Source organism: Rutidosis leptorrhynchoides, chromosome 6 (genome assembly GCF_046630445.1).
Source record: "Rutidosis leptorrhynchoides isolate AG116_Rl617_1_P2 chromosome 6, CSIRO_AGI_Rlap_v1, whole genome shotgun sequence".
Classification (NCBI taxonomy): Eukaryota; Viridiplantae; Streptophyta; class Magnoliopsida; order Asterales; family Asteraceae; genus Rutidosis; species Rutidosis leptorrhynchoides.
Window position 1 is genome coordinate 416134567 of NC_092338.1, and position 14679 is coordinate 416149245.

Here is a 14679-nt window from a genome sequence, read left to right on the forward strand (position 1 = left end):
TATGGTTTTTTTAAAATGAATGCAGTCTTTGAAAAACGTCTCATATAGAGGTCAAAACCTCGCAACGAAATCAATTAATATGGAACGTTTTTAATCAATAAGAACGGGACATTTCAGTTAGAATACTAGGATTCAAGTAACTAGCCTACTCCAATAAATTAAGTGTGAAATGGTTCACAATGGAAATATAGTCAATTACTTATTTAGTCTTGTCTAAGTAACAAGTTGTGATTGCTTATTCAAGTATGACTTAACTTTGATGTCTCTACACACTTAATGATTATCTTAGAAAGACATCATTCAATTAATCTCTATATAATCTTAAGATGAACATGACTTATGATTAATTGAAACTAGGAAGTTAATGACATATTGATTAGTCTTTAAAATTGAACCAAATGCATTAATGTGACTAACTAAGTCTTGACTAAACTGAGATTTCCCAAAATATCAATCAAGACACTTCTCCAAGAATATTTGGTTTACCACTATTGGAGTGTTATGTCACTTTCACTCAATAAGATCAAATTTTACACACTTAATGCATATAGTACTTGTATAGGATATTGGGTTTCTTTTGCAGGTGCTAGATGGAGTAAATGTTCTAAAATGTGGTGTTCAAATCTCAGTCAAACGTTCATACAATGGATACATATTTTGGACTGGAGCACGCACGGTCGACCATGCTGGCAACCGTGTGACAACGGATATTTTTTGAATCCTACTATAAAAGGCAAGCATTGAAGAGCATTTGAAGTTGACCCTCTTGCAAATTTCAAAAGCTTATTTCCAGAGATCACAAGAGCTCTTATTACTACTCAAATGTGATCAAGCAAGAGAAGATTCTATGATCTTATAGATATAGAATTTGGTTGTTGTAAACTTACTAATCAAAATCATTAATCTTGTGAGTTTACTTAGTGTAATGTATGTTCTAGTATTGTCTTAGGATCATCATTACAAAGTGTATAAGTCATGTAACTTAAATTAGTAGAAGCATAGGCTAGCTTAGTGATCTACTTCCTTAAAGGGACTTAGAAAGTTGATTAATCTTATTTGGAGATTAATACTTGTCTAAGGTGAAGACAAGTTGATCTAGGTTGAAGTTGATCTTTCAAAGGGATAGAAAGATTAGGTTTGTTGTGTACCAAATAAGTTGAAGGCTTGTAAATCGGATCTCCATCGGGTTTGGAGAAAAGTGCTTAGTGAAGCAACAAATCCTGATTAGTGTAATCGGTGAGTGGATTAAGGTGGATTAGTTAACATCCACCCGAACCACTATAAATCCTTGTATCTATGTTCTTTACATTACTTCATTCATCATTTTAAACACATACACTACACACATCAAGTTTGAGTTGAATTGGTTGATCATAGTTAATCAAATTTGGTGATCAATTGAAAAAGTGTTAAAAACGTATTAAGTAACTATTCACCTCCCCCCCCCTAGTTACTTACAGTGCGTTTTATGACAAGGGTGACAGAAGATATTTGTTTATTGGAATTGAACTTCGTAAGGGAAGTTTACTGAGGTGTCAAGATTTTAGATAATTGGTAAATACCCGTGTGAACACGGAATTAGTTTGCCTCACATGAACGAAACCCATTTGCCTTTTATTCTCCTGCTTGTTCTATAATTCATGTTTTGAAAAGTTTAACCCCCCACACACATACGCTCTTAAAATCCTTGAAACCCTAATCCAAATCTTGTGATTTTTATCTCAGTTGAAATTGGTTTTCGTGTCTAGTGATTTCAATAACTCCACAAAGTAGTTTTAAACTGATTTCATGTGCAAATTTGAAGTGAAATCTTGATTTTGTTAGGTTTTGTACAAAAGTGGGTTTTGAATCAAAACTAGCATTTGAAAGCGTTGTAAACATCATTTGATGTTAGAAAACAGTCCTACATGGTTTTTAGATGTTATATGTACAAGTCTTAGTATTAAAATAGTGCAAAAAAGAAATTTGGGGTAAATTAGCTCGAAAACCTGTTGTTGCTGCAGATGAACTGCATCTGTACTGATGCAGACTGTATCCATACGGATGAGTCTTGCAGTCGTACGGATGGGTGTAACCGTACGGATATGCATATTATGTAACTGTACATATGGAATTTCAATCCGTGCGGATAGATCTTGGATTCGGGCGGATGGGCTAGATCCGTACGGGTGGACATCGGCAGAGTGTGTTTCATAATTTTGCTGTTTTTAAGCTGTTATGCTATCCGAGTGTCTAATTAATGTTTATAACACTGTAATGACTCTGTTTGTGTTATCTTCAGGTGATAAGGATAGAGTGAAGACTCAGTAACATTAGAATTATGAGCTCTTGCTGTTAATCAGGTGAGTGAGACTATCTTAACTGTTATATGTATGTAGTAGCGGGTTATGCTACTGTTGTCCTGCCATGTTTAATCTGATTTGATAGTATATGATGTACTATGTTGTTTGTGACGATTATATGCACATGGGTATTGTCGACTATGATTTGTGTACTTCGGAAACCGGCTATGATTTGTGTAGCTGGGCGAAAGGTCTACTATGATTTGTGTATTTTGGTTGAAGTGTTACAATTCGTGTAGTATAGTTTGAATGGCGCATCCCCTGCGTCCGGATTACTATGTGAGGGAGATAGTAGTAGGAACTATGGGTAAACTCTAGCTCGATCAGCTAGTAGTTGTAAGGTCCTACAAGCAGCCGGTCCTTTTTGTTAACGTATTAGTTGTTCAATTGTTGTATCATGCAATTGTATTTAGCTTGATGCTAGATGCCCATAGCTGTTAGGATGTTTATATTCAATTAGCCGTATGCTAACCCCCACACTTCCTCCGTTGCAAGTTACACTATGTAAAATTGGGTTTTCGGGAGAAGCTAGTTTGGTAAATATGTTTGACATGGCTACTCTGATGACTGTATTTAGATACTATTTTACATACTTAGTTTTGTAATAACGTAATACCTGGCTTACTGTAATAACTTATGTCTAGGTTCATTACTTAGCTATGATTTGTTAATATAATATATGTTTCCGCTATGACTTTATCTATCAAAAATGATTGGTGTTACATGCTTCATGCGTGATGCGTGATAAGAGGGCACATTTTGCAATTTCTTGATTTTGAGAGTATATTGTTAAACACTTTTGGATTTAGAGTTTTGTAAAAAATGAAAAGTTTTGTGTTAATTTGTAAAAATTAAAAACTTGTGTGTTACAGTATTATGTAAAGTGTTAGTTTGTGAAAATTGAAAACTTGTGTATTAAAAAACTTGTGTTAATTTGTAAAGCGTTAATTTTTGATAATTGAATACTTGTATATTAATTTTTTATAAAAGCATAAAACTATACTATTCTATCATTTTATCTTTTAGAACAAGGGTTAATAATACATGCACACAACAAATCTCACTGGGTTTTGTCTGTTGCAAGATTAGAGAAAATTGAATATGGAGAGATCAAGCAATTTGATTATAATATCGTATGTATATTTTTAATGTCCAATATGAATATTATATTCTATATTATATTATATTAAATAATATTATATTACAAGATTACAATATCCCACCTTCCAAATAATTTGTCCATAAAAATGACATTGGCGCCAAGTTAGGACCCGGTGAAGTTCGTTTTAAATGGCAAATGGATATGACATCAACTGTATTAGTTGTTATATTTTTTACACCAGCATGTTAAGAATAATTGACAGGGTTCACACTATGCGGAATATCCACTACCCGATCATATCACTTAACACGTGTTCGAGGAAACATATTCAACTCGAATTCCGTCCACGTATTTCGAGGGAAGTAAAACTCCTGTGTGAGAATCGAACCCGGATCACGTTCTTCAATTCTCCCTTGAATATGGGACACGTATTCCAAGAATCGTATGCCACTCAGTTAACTACTCGGTGGTTGTAATACTTATTATTGTAATAAAAAATCATTACATTTTTCATATAGTTAAATATAAATCAAAATACAAAAAAGATATACATCTTTGTTTTAATTAATTTAATATTATTATTATTATATATGTTATGTTATATATATAATATATAATATAATATATAATATGTTATATATATGTTAATGTTATATTATATATTATTATCATTAGCACTATCTCATTAATGATATCAATCATATTGTGCAACTATCATACATTAGGATTCACTCTGCTTTGATAGTGACTGTATTCTAATGAACTAACCGAAAAGAAAGGTAACATATTTTCTTAATGGTTGATAATGCAATGTTTTGGGTCTCAATAATTATAAGTATCACTTTTTAGTAGTATTCTTACAAAAATCATTGTGGATGGGGATGGCAACCGTGTATAAAAACTTCTTTTTTTTAACGGTAAATTCGGCATCTTCTATTTTCATTTGCCACTCACACACGTGTTAGGAAAAAAAAAAACTCCTAGCATCCATCGCGCAAAGCGTAACCGAAATGTTTTAAGTTAACTGTTTAGCTCGCACAGATTGAAGGATACAAGAGGCACAACCTTGGAGAAAATTACTAAGGCTTTTTACCACGCAACCAAAGGTTTGGTGGTTAAAAAATAAATCGAATTTTATTGTATAAGCTTAGAAGTAGTATAGTTAACTATTAACTTTAACCATGATTTTTGGTTGAAACAAGCAAATAGGTCGGCGCGCTTCGCTGCGCGAAAGTTCATCTTCTATCAATACCATAAAAGATTTATAACTATTTGAAATACCAATAGTTTATTGTGTATGCTAATGAAAAAGTGTTCTAATTGAAATTGGCGAATTTGACATGTAGATGCCAACAACAAACATATGCGTTTTGCCTGAAGTATTAACATTTCCATAATTTGTCTCAATCGTGAACTCGTGATGATTCCATTTGCATCCAGATGTTGTCCTGCATACGTGTCGTTTCCAAATACCATGTACTGCAAGATGTGTGCGCACTCTTTTTGCACTTCAGCTTGTAAAACACAGTAGCATTCAAGTTACATCTGTTAAAATAAAAGGTATGGGGCATTAATAGAACATAGAACATAAAGTATAATAATATAGAAAAGATCATAGAAAAAAATAACCTAATAATGTATAGCCTATAAATATAACTAAACACAAATAGAAAAAAATCATTTAATTTATAATAGGAGCAAAAAGTAGGCTAACGTAATTCAGTTGCAACTCAAACATTTCCTTATAAAAACTAAATAACTAAAACCTAACTTGAAAAAGCATATTGTTTAGCAAACCAAGCCTCGGTCTTCCACTAAAGTAGTGAGATACCTCGCCCATTGACTGTCAATATCGAGTTTGGATTAACCTCGAATTAAATTGGATGGTATAAGATTAATCACTTTATCAAATTAATCTTAAATGCACTAAATACAAAGTTTCAAAAATACAGAAACCTTTTTTTAACTATACAAATGCACTAAACAAACCAAAGGCAACAATCAGTGACAATAGATAACAAACCTCCATATTTCCGTAAAAGAGAAGAAACCTTCAACCCACAACTAAACTCCTACAACAATCCTCAATCTATGACTGGCCTTTAGAAGCTGAAAACACAAACTGCAAGAATTTGAATAAATGATAAAATTGATCAGAAAAAACGCAAGGATGTTATTATAACGTATTAACGTGCATATGTTATTATAAGAACCTATATCATCTTGATCGCGTAATTGTTACTAAACTTGGTTAGCAATCAATAATAGAAATAGAAATTAACATATAATGAGAAAATTCGAAGGAAAATGTACCAATCATACCATCACCCAACCGAACCTTTAGGCAGCGTCACATCATCAGTGCAGTTAGTACAACAATGAAACGGCGATAATTTTGTAAACAAAATGAAGGCAAAACAGTTAGCGATTGCAAGGATATCTTCATCTGATAATGTATAGTGTAATGTTAGTTTTAGTTAATTAACTAAAACTTAACACTAATATAAGAGAAAGTAGCCTGCACAAAGGGAAGGCAAAAATTACATGAAACAGAGTAATTCCTTTCATGGATTAATGTATAGCAAAGCAAATGAGCCCAATACCATTTCATAACAGTCACCATGATACCTTTCTAAATAAGACTTGCCAACATAAAGAAATAAAACAGCAGTTAAGTGAACTTTTGTTGAAACCATCAAAAAAAAATCACAAAACACATCCACAAATTTAAAGAACATATTATCATTATCTATAAAATGAATCGATTTTAATCACAACACAAATATATATATGCACTTTTAACATCATCAGAAATAAAAATAAATACAATGCATCAACATCAAGTATATGTAATATATATATATATATATATATATATATATATATATATATATATATATATATATATATATATATATATATAGTGGTAGGATCAAGAGGAGGGAAGTAACCAATCGGGGGGAAGCGGGGGGAAGCAAAAACTTTTTTTTTTTTTCGTTTTTTGAAAAAACTTTGTTCACGAACATTATAGATGGGATGAAAATATGAACATTTAGTAGACACACTTTGTGATAAATGTTTTTATTTTGGCGGGAAAACGCTCGAAGAAGTAATATATAACAATTATCGTGTTTTTCGAGCGTATGTTGAGGTTTTAGCTATTGGGGTTTAGATATTAGGGTTTAGATATTAGGGTTTATAGGGTTTAGATATTAGGGTTTAGAAATTTAGGGTTTAAGGTTTAGATTTAGGATTTAGATTGAGTTTTTAACACGAACGGTTTAGAGTTTAGGGTTTAGGGTTTGGGGTTTTGGGTTTATGGAATAAACCCAAAACACCAAACCCTAAACCCTAAACCCTAAATCGGGCTAAATTTTACTTCACAAAACATGAAAAAAAAAAAATGTTCATATTCTTCACGAACAATATTATCTTGAATGTTATTTTTGTCGATCGTTTTCCCGCCTAAATAATAACATTCATCACGAAGTGTCCCTTCTAAATGTTCATATTTTCGTGTGATCTTGATGCCGGGAAAAAAAATTCCAAAAAAACGAAAAAAAAAAAAAAAAATTTGCTTCCCCCCGCTTCCCCCCGATTGGTTACTTCCCCATTGATCCTGCCCCTATATATATATATATATATATATATATATACACACATAGCTACTGACTATAACAATAAACAAAATGTGTATATTATATAGAAATGTGTATATTATATATTATATATATATATATTATATATATATATATATATATATATATATATATATATATATATATGCAGAAAAGATTGATTCGATACCTGCCCTGACGTCACCAAAAGGCTTCTCATCCCTCAGAACTACATTAAATTGTTTAACTCTTTGTTGATAACTTGATATATACGTACAACAATGTCAACGTGATCATTAGGTGTTTAAGTAGGATAATCAGAGAGGAATGAAGCTAATGTTTATCAATTAAAGTTAGGATAACACTTAACAAACTCTTCTGACTTGATCCGGGCTAACGAATGAGGGAGCCTAATCGCCTTCTCCGCTGGAATTCGAGCAGGTTTTGTAACTAAGTTCTTCAAGTATTTCCTCAAGCTATAGGAACAGCAAGTCCAAAGTCACAACATTTCATTTCCCATATTGTAACCGAAAAAGACATAATATAGTTCCTCAAAACTACCCGAAACCAACTACATACTTAATGTGATAATTATCAAAATTTTAGTAAAAAGTAGTACAGTACTAACTCGTTTTACAAACTCTGTGTGATAAAAGGTCTATTTTTATCGACTATCATCTAAAAGTCTTGATTTTTACAAATTATCATCTGAATGCTTGATTAACAAAATATTAATCAAAATTTTGGTAAAGAGTGGTAGTTGTTCTAACCGAGATTAGTGGATAAATTTAGGGTTTACAAATCGAAAACATACCCTCAAAATTCACCGCTAATACGTTCAAACACTCAACCGAACCGAATTGTTCCAACTTCGATTTATCAATCAAAAAGCTTACGCCTTTCTGTGTTAGAAGATTTTAGACTTTTAGGTATGTCAAAATAGGGAAGAGTCAGTATATATGTATTTAACAAAAGATAAAACAGCTTATGACCCTAGTCGAATTCAAAACGAAAACCGTAAAATCAAACTCCAATTCCACCCAAAACCAAAAAAAAAAAAAAAAAAAACGTACCTGGATCTCCTTTTGGAGTACGCAATTGATTGCCGCCTTCGTAGGTTTGTGATGTTGAGTAGTCCTGGCGGTGGTGTTAACGGCGGTGGCGGTGATGTTGGTGGTAGCGGCGACGGTGGTGGTCGCTGTTGGTGGTGAAGGAGGAATTAGTAAAAGCAGCGGTTGTACAATCTACTGGAGTTGCTCTGAGTTGCAGCAGGGAGAAGACTTTAGGAACTGTAAGTAACAAATGGAAGGGGCGAGAGACTTCAAGATACTAAGGTGACAACGGAGTAAAAAACGCCAGATAGAGACACACTGATTTGGAAGTTAGGGTTAGAAGAGCAGATGGACCAGAAGCTTCTGGTGAGGAGGAGATGGGATGCAAATAAATAGGGTGAATGAAAATTACAAAAATACCCTTTTTAATAAAAAAAAATTGGAGTCTACAGTAAAGGGGAGATGTGCTCGATTGTAATAATAAAATAAAATAATAATAATAATAATAATAATAATAATAATAATTAGTGTTCGAGCTCTCGCTTCGCGCCGGGGGTTCGATTTTCAATGTATTTTATTGCGTTTAGTTTGTAAAAAAAATTTGTGGTTAACGATGATGTCGTTGAAACGCAACTCGAGTCGAACTAAAAGGTATAACCCATGAAAGATTTAAATGTTATTTTAAATTAACAATATATGTGCATCTCCGCGTTTCGCTATGAAGTTGTCGACTTTTAAAAATATAACGGAGAATTAACGTGTATGAAAAGTACCCCAAATATTTAGCGTTTTTTAAAAAAGCGGCCGTTTTGCGTATAGCTAGTGACATTGTGTTCCTAAAATTATTTCAAGTTTAACGATGGTGGCGGGAAAATTTAACTCGTTGCGAGTGCGAAGATATGGCCTGTTGAATATCTAGGTGGAGTTTGTTTAAGATTTTTTATGAGAATAGTTAATTGACATTTTACCCCCTGTTTGGGGGGTGGATTTGTTTTTTTTGAATAAAGTGTGGGGTGTTTGTGGTTGGATGTGAAGGAGAAAAAGGGGGAAAAAAGAAAAAAGTCAAAAATACCCCTTGAGAACTATTCATTTCCCTTATGTCTTTTAGAATGTAGGTATATTTGTTTTTTTGAATAAAGTGTGGGGGTGTTTATGGTTGGATGTGAAGGGGAAAAGAGGGGAAAAGAGAAAAGTTGAAAATACCCCTTGAGAACTATTCATTTCCCTTATGTCTTTTAGGATATTAGATTTAAATACAATCTTATTAATCGAGTGATTGACGTGCCTTTTTCTTTATGTGAATTATGCTATAAAATTCATCAGAATACATCTTTGCACACGTTTGTACACAAGCTATTCAAGTATGAAACGGGATTGGAACATAGATTTGGTAAAACCATATATTCCTTCTTGGAACTCGTTTGTAGATGTTCGGCGTCGGATTTGTAAGTTTCATGGGTCTCAATGCTTCATTATGGCGGTCAACGTGTTAGCTACAATGTGGATTTTAAGAAGGTTTCACAATTGTACTATTTTTCAAGATAACAACTTTTAGAAATGCCATATAATAAATAGATAACATTGTTGTTTCTTCGTTGGATTTATAGTCGTTGTGTTAAATCCATATTGCAAAACCCTATGTCCTACTGTATTCTAGCGGCTTAGTAGTTGTTTTTATAAAATCTTTGCAATTCATAAAGTATTTTTGTATAATCCTTGTCTCTAAAAAGTATTTTTATATAATCCTTGTCCCTAAAATATTTATATTTCATCCTGACTCTTAAAGTAATGATATGGTTTCATTTAGGTCCCCATGGTTAACTGCCGTTAACTCAATCCGTTAACTGGGAACCTAAATGAAACCATATCATAACTTTAAGGGTTAGGATGAAACAAAATTACTTTAAGGGCAAGGGTAAAAAAAAGATAAAACCTTAGGGACCAAGGGCGTAATTAAGTTCAAAAAAAAAATTGAAATCTGAAAATATCTTATTAGTCTATTACTTAAACTATGAGACGTAGTCCGTTACGGTAGATATGGTTCGATAATTAATAGTTATGCGATTCAACTAGTTACCTGTACCACGACTAAAATTAAGAACGAAAAGGTCAAATGGATTATTCAATCGCGATTGTAGCTTACGGTAAATATTACTCTATAATAAGATATATGGGTGGGTTTAACATATAGGGTGATAATCCAGAGAGAACCAAGGGTATGAGAAAATTCAGAGATTTCTGTGGTTCTCTCCCATCTTTAGCTTCACTATCATATAAATTTATATTTGGATAATCAATATTATCACTAATATATTACTAACTGGATATTGAAACATATTATCAATATTTATCGTTCAGTTGTGAATTAATTTTGCTGATAATTGCAGAGTGGAGTTTGTAATGACTTTTAAGGGAATAAAATAAAAATTATCCAATTAACCATTACAGTAGTAAAATTATATAAAATACAAAGGTATTTTTTTTATATTTCAAAAGGAATAATGAATTAAAAATTAAAAAATACTTCTAATAGTGAATATTGTACATTATATATACAAAGTTGTCTACACTCTACTATCTTGAAATCTTGATAAAGGCACAATCATTTGATAATTAAAAGATCGTAACTAAATACGGAGTATAAAGATAACAATAATAATCAAATTAATTAATAAGTTAATTATATTAAGTCTGTAAAGTGTCTAACAAACATGCAATTTCCTAAGCTATTCTTTGAATTATTTGATTCAACAGCATATTATTTTCGGGACACACAAACGGAATTAGACCTCGAGATCAGTCATCATCCGCATCTATCTATCTATCTATAGTTAATATTAAAAATTCTATAATAATGATGTCATTATTAAACTAATTCATTTGTTAAAAATCAAAAAGAAAAAGCAAAAAAATCAAAGCATGGTAAGTGATATCATTAATCAAAATAATTTTGAATTAAAATTAAATCTTATTAATTAATTATTATTATTAAATCTTATTAATAATTAATTAATTTATTAAAATTAAATAATTTTGAATTATTTTTATTAATTATTTTGAATTGAGTACGGGAAGGTATAAAATGCTAGACAGAAGAAAACAAATTCTAAATTTATATCTTAATTTACACTTTTAACATAAAATGACAACCAATGTTATCGCTTATGATTGAATGTGGATTGTTTAATATGCATTTTAGATGTTTGATGAAATGTTTAGCTGACGAGTTTCTTAGTCGGACTTTGTGGTTCCACGGGTCATTAAACTAATAACTTTAGCATTTACTGTAGTGATCCGAGCTTTTCCATGTTTATATATATTAAATGAAATTGTTATTTACATAATTAAATGTTTTCAACATGTTAAGCAATCAAACTTATTAAGACTTGATTATTTGAAATGAGTTTCATATAGACAATTGACCACCCAAGTTGACTGGCGATTCACGAACGTTAAAAATTTGTAAAAACTACATGATGATATATATATGGATATACATATAGTTAACATGAGATTATGATAAGTAAGTATATCCATATGTATATTAACAATGAGTTATATACATAAAAATGAGACTACTAAGTTAAGAAACTCGAAACGATATATATAACGATTATCGTTATTACAACGTCTTACTAAATACACATGTATCATATTAAGATATTGTTACACTATATTTAACATGATAAAATGATAATTATATATATCATTAAGTATGTTAACAATGAACTACATATGTAAAACAAGACTACTAACTTAAGAATTTTGAATCGAGGCATATATGTAACGATTATCGTTGTAACGACATTTTAATGTATATATATCATATTAAGATATATTCAGACATCATAATATCATGATAATGTAATAATTTAACATCTCATTAGATATAATAAACAATGGATTAACAACATTTAACAAGATCGTTAACCTAAAGGTTTCAAAACAACATTTACATGTAACGACTAACGATGATTTAACGACTCAGTTAAAATGTATATACATGTAGTGTTTTAATATGTATTCATACACTTTTTAAAGACTTCAAGACACTTATCAAAATACTTCTACTTAACAAAAATGCTTACAATTACATCCTCGTTCAGTTTCATCAACAATTCTACTTGTATGTACCCGTATTCGTACTCGTACAATACACAGCTTTTAGATGTATGTACTATTGGTATATACACTCCAATGATCAGCTCTTAGCAGCCCATGTGAGTCACCTAACACATGTGGGAACCATCATTTGGCAACTAGCATGAAATATCTCATAAAATTACAAAAATATTAGTAATCATTCATGACTTATTTACATGTAAACAGAATTACACATCCTTTATATCTAATCCATATACCAACGATCAAAAACACCTACAAACACTTTCATTCTTCAATTTTCTTCATCTAATTGATCTCTCTCAAGTTCTAAGTGTTCTTCATAAATTCTACAAGTTCTAGTTTCATAAAATCAAGAATACTTCCAAGTTTACTAGCTCACTTCCAATCTTGTAAAGTGATCATACAACCTCAAGAAATCCTTGTTGTTTACAGTAAGATATCATTCTAAATCAAAGTAATACTCATATACAAACTTTGATTCAATTCCTATAACTATAAGTATCTTAATTCGAGTGATAATCTTACTTGAACTTGTTTTCGTGTCATGATTCTACTTCAAGAACTTTCAAGCCATCCAAGATCCTTTGAAGCTAGATCATTTCTTGTCACTTCTAGTAGGTTTACCTACTAAACTTGAGGTAGTAATTATGTTCATAACATCATTCGATTCATATATATAAAACTACCTTATTCGAAGGTTTAAACTTGAAATCACTAGAACATAGTTTAGTTAATTCTAAACTTATTCACAAACAAAAGTTAATCCTTCTAACTTGACTTTTAAAATCAACTAAACACGTGTTCTATATCTATATGATATGCTAACTTAATGATTTAAAATCGGAAAACACGAAAAACACCGTAAAACCGGATATACGCCGTCGTAGTAACACCGCAGGCTATTTTGGGTTAGTTAATTAAAAACTATGATAAATTTTGATTTAAAAGTTGTTCTTCTGGGAAAATGATTTTTCTTATGAACATGAAACTGTATCCAAAAATCATAGTTAAACTCAAAGTGGAAGTATGTTTTCCAAAATGGTCATCTAGACGTCGTTCTTTCGACTGAAATGACTACCTCTTACAAAAATGACTTGTAATTTATATTTCTGACTATAAACCTACACTTTTTCTGTTTAGATTCATAAAATATAGTTTAATATGAAACCATAGCAATTTGATTCACTCAAAACGGATTTAAAACGAAGAAGTTATGGGTAAAACAAGATTGAATAATTTTTCTTGTTGTAGCTACGTGAAAATTGGTAACAAATCTATATTAATCATATCCTAGCTAACTCATATTGTATTACATGTATTCTAATATATTATGTAATCTTGGGATACCATAGACACGTATGCAAATGTTTTGACATATCATATCGACCCATGTATATATATTATTTGGAACAACCATAGACACTCTATATGCAGTAATGTTGGAGTTAGCTATACAGGGTTGAGGTTGATTCCAAAAATATATATACTTTGAGTTGTGATCTAGCCTGAAATGTGTATACACTGGGTCGTGGATTGATTCAAGATAATATATATCAATTTATTTCTGTACATCTAACTTTAGACAACTAGTTGTAGGTTACTAACGAGGACAGCTGACTTAATAAACTTAAAACATCAAAATATATTAAAAATGTTGTAATTATATTTTGAACATACTTTGATATATATGTACATATTTATTATAGGTTCGTGAATCGACCAGTGGCCAAGTCTTACTTCCCGACGAAGTAAAAATCTGTGAAAGTGAGTTATAGTCCCATTTTTAAAATCTAATATTTTTGGGATGAGAATACACGCAGTTTTATAAATGTTTTACAAAATAGACACAAGTATGAGAAACTACATTCTATGGTTGGATTATTAAACCGAATATCGCGCTTCAAGTCTGGTAGCCTAAGAATTAGGGAAATGGCCCCTAATTGACGCGAATCCTAAAGATAGATCTATTGGGCTTAACAATGTGATGACCCGGATATTTCCAACCAAATTTAAACTTTAATCTTTATATGTTTCCGACACGATAAGCAAAATCTGTAATGTTGAGTCTCAGAATTTTGAAACTATGTTTATGTAATCAGTTACCCTTTGACTGCACCCGACGATTCACGAACATATATGTGTATATTTGAAAGTATATATATTTTAGAAATATTGAAAGTATAATTAAAACTTTAGAATCAAATATGTAAATAAAATACAAAATAATTATGATGTAATTTAAAATAAATCTATATTTAATTGTATAAATATTATAGATTCGAAATATTATAAGATTGGTAAATAGAATATAATTAATAAATTGTAATATATATTAAAATATAATTACAAGTTGAAATATAATTGTTATATTAATATTATTATCAGTATTTTTGTTATTATAATTATTAGTAATCTAATTATTAATAGTAATATTAATAAAT

General features: G+C 30.8%; 1 long non-coding RNA gene across 4 annotated transcripts; it reads right to left on the reverse strand.

Moving 5' to 3' along the window:
• Positions 1-4640: 4640 nt before the first annotated feature.
• Positions 4641-8454, reverse strand: LOC139855429 (uncharacterized). Of its 4 annotated transcripts, none has more exons than XR_011761444.1 (4): positions 8135-8454; positions 7252-7537; positions 5468-5553; positions 4641-4989 (listed from the first exon to the last, which is right to left on the reverse strand). It is a non-coding gene; the product is annotated as an uncharacterized lncRNA (long non-coding RNA). The 4 variants fall into 4 exon arrangements; XR_011761442.1 differs by having other exon boundaries at positions 5468-5566; XR_011761445.1 differs by lacking the exon at positions 8135-8454 and adding an exon at positions 7876-8094 and having other exon boundaries at positions 5468-5566.
• Positions 8455-14679: the final 6225 nt, after the last annotated feature.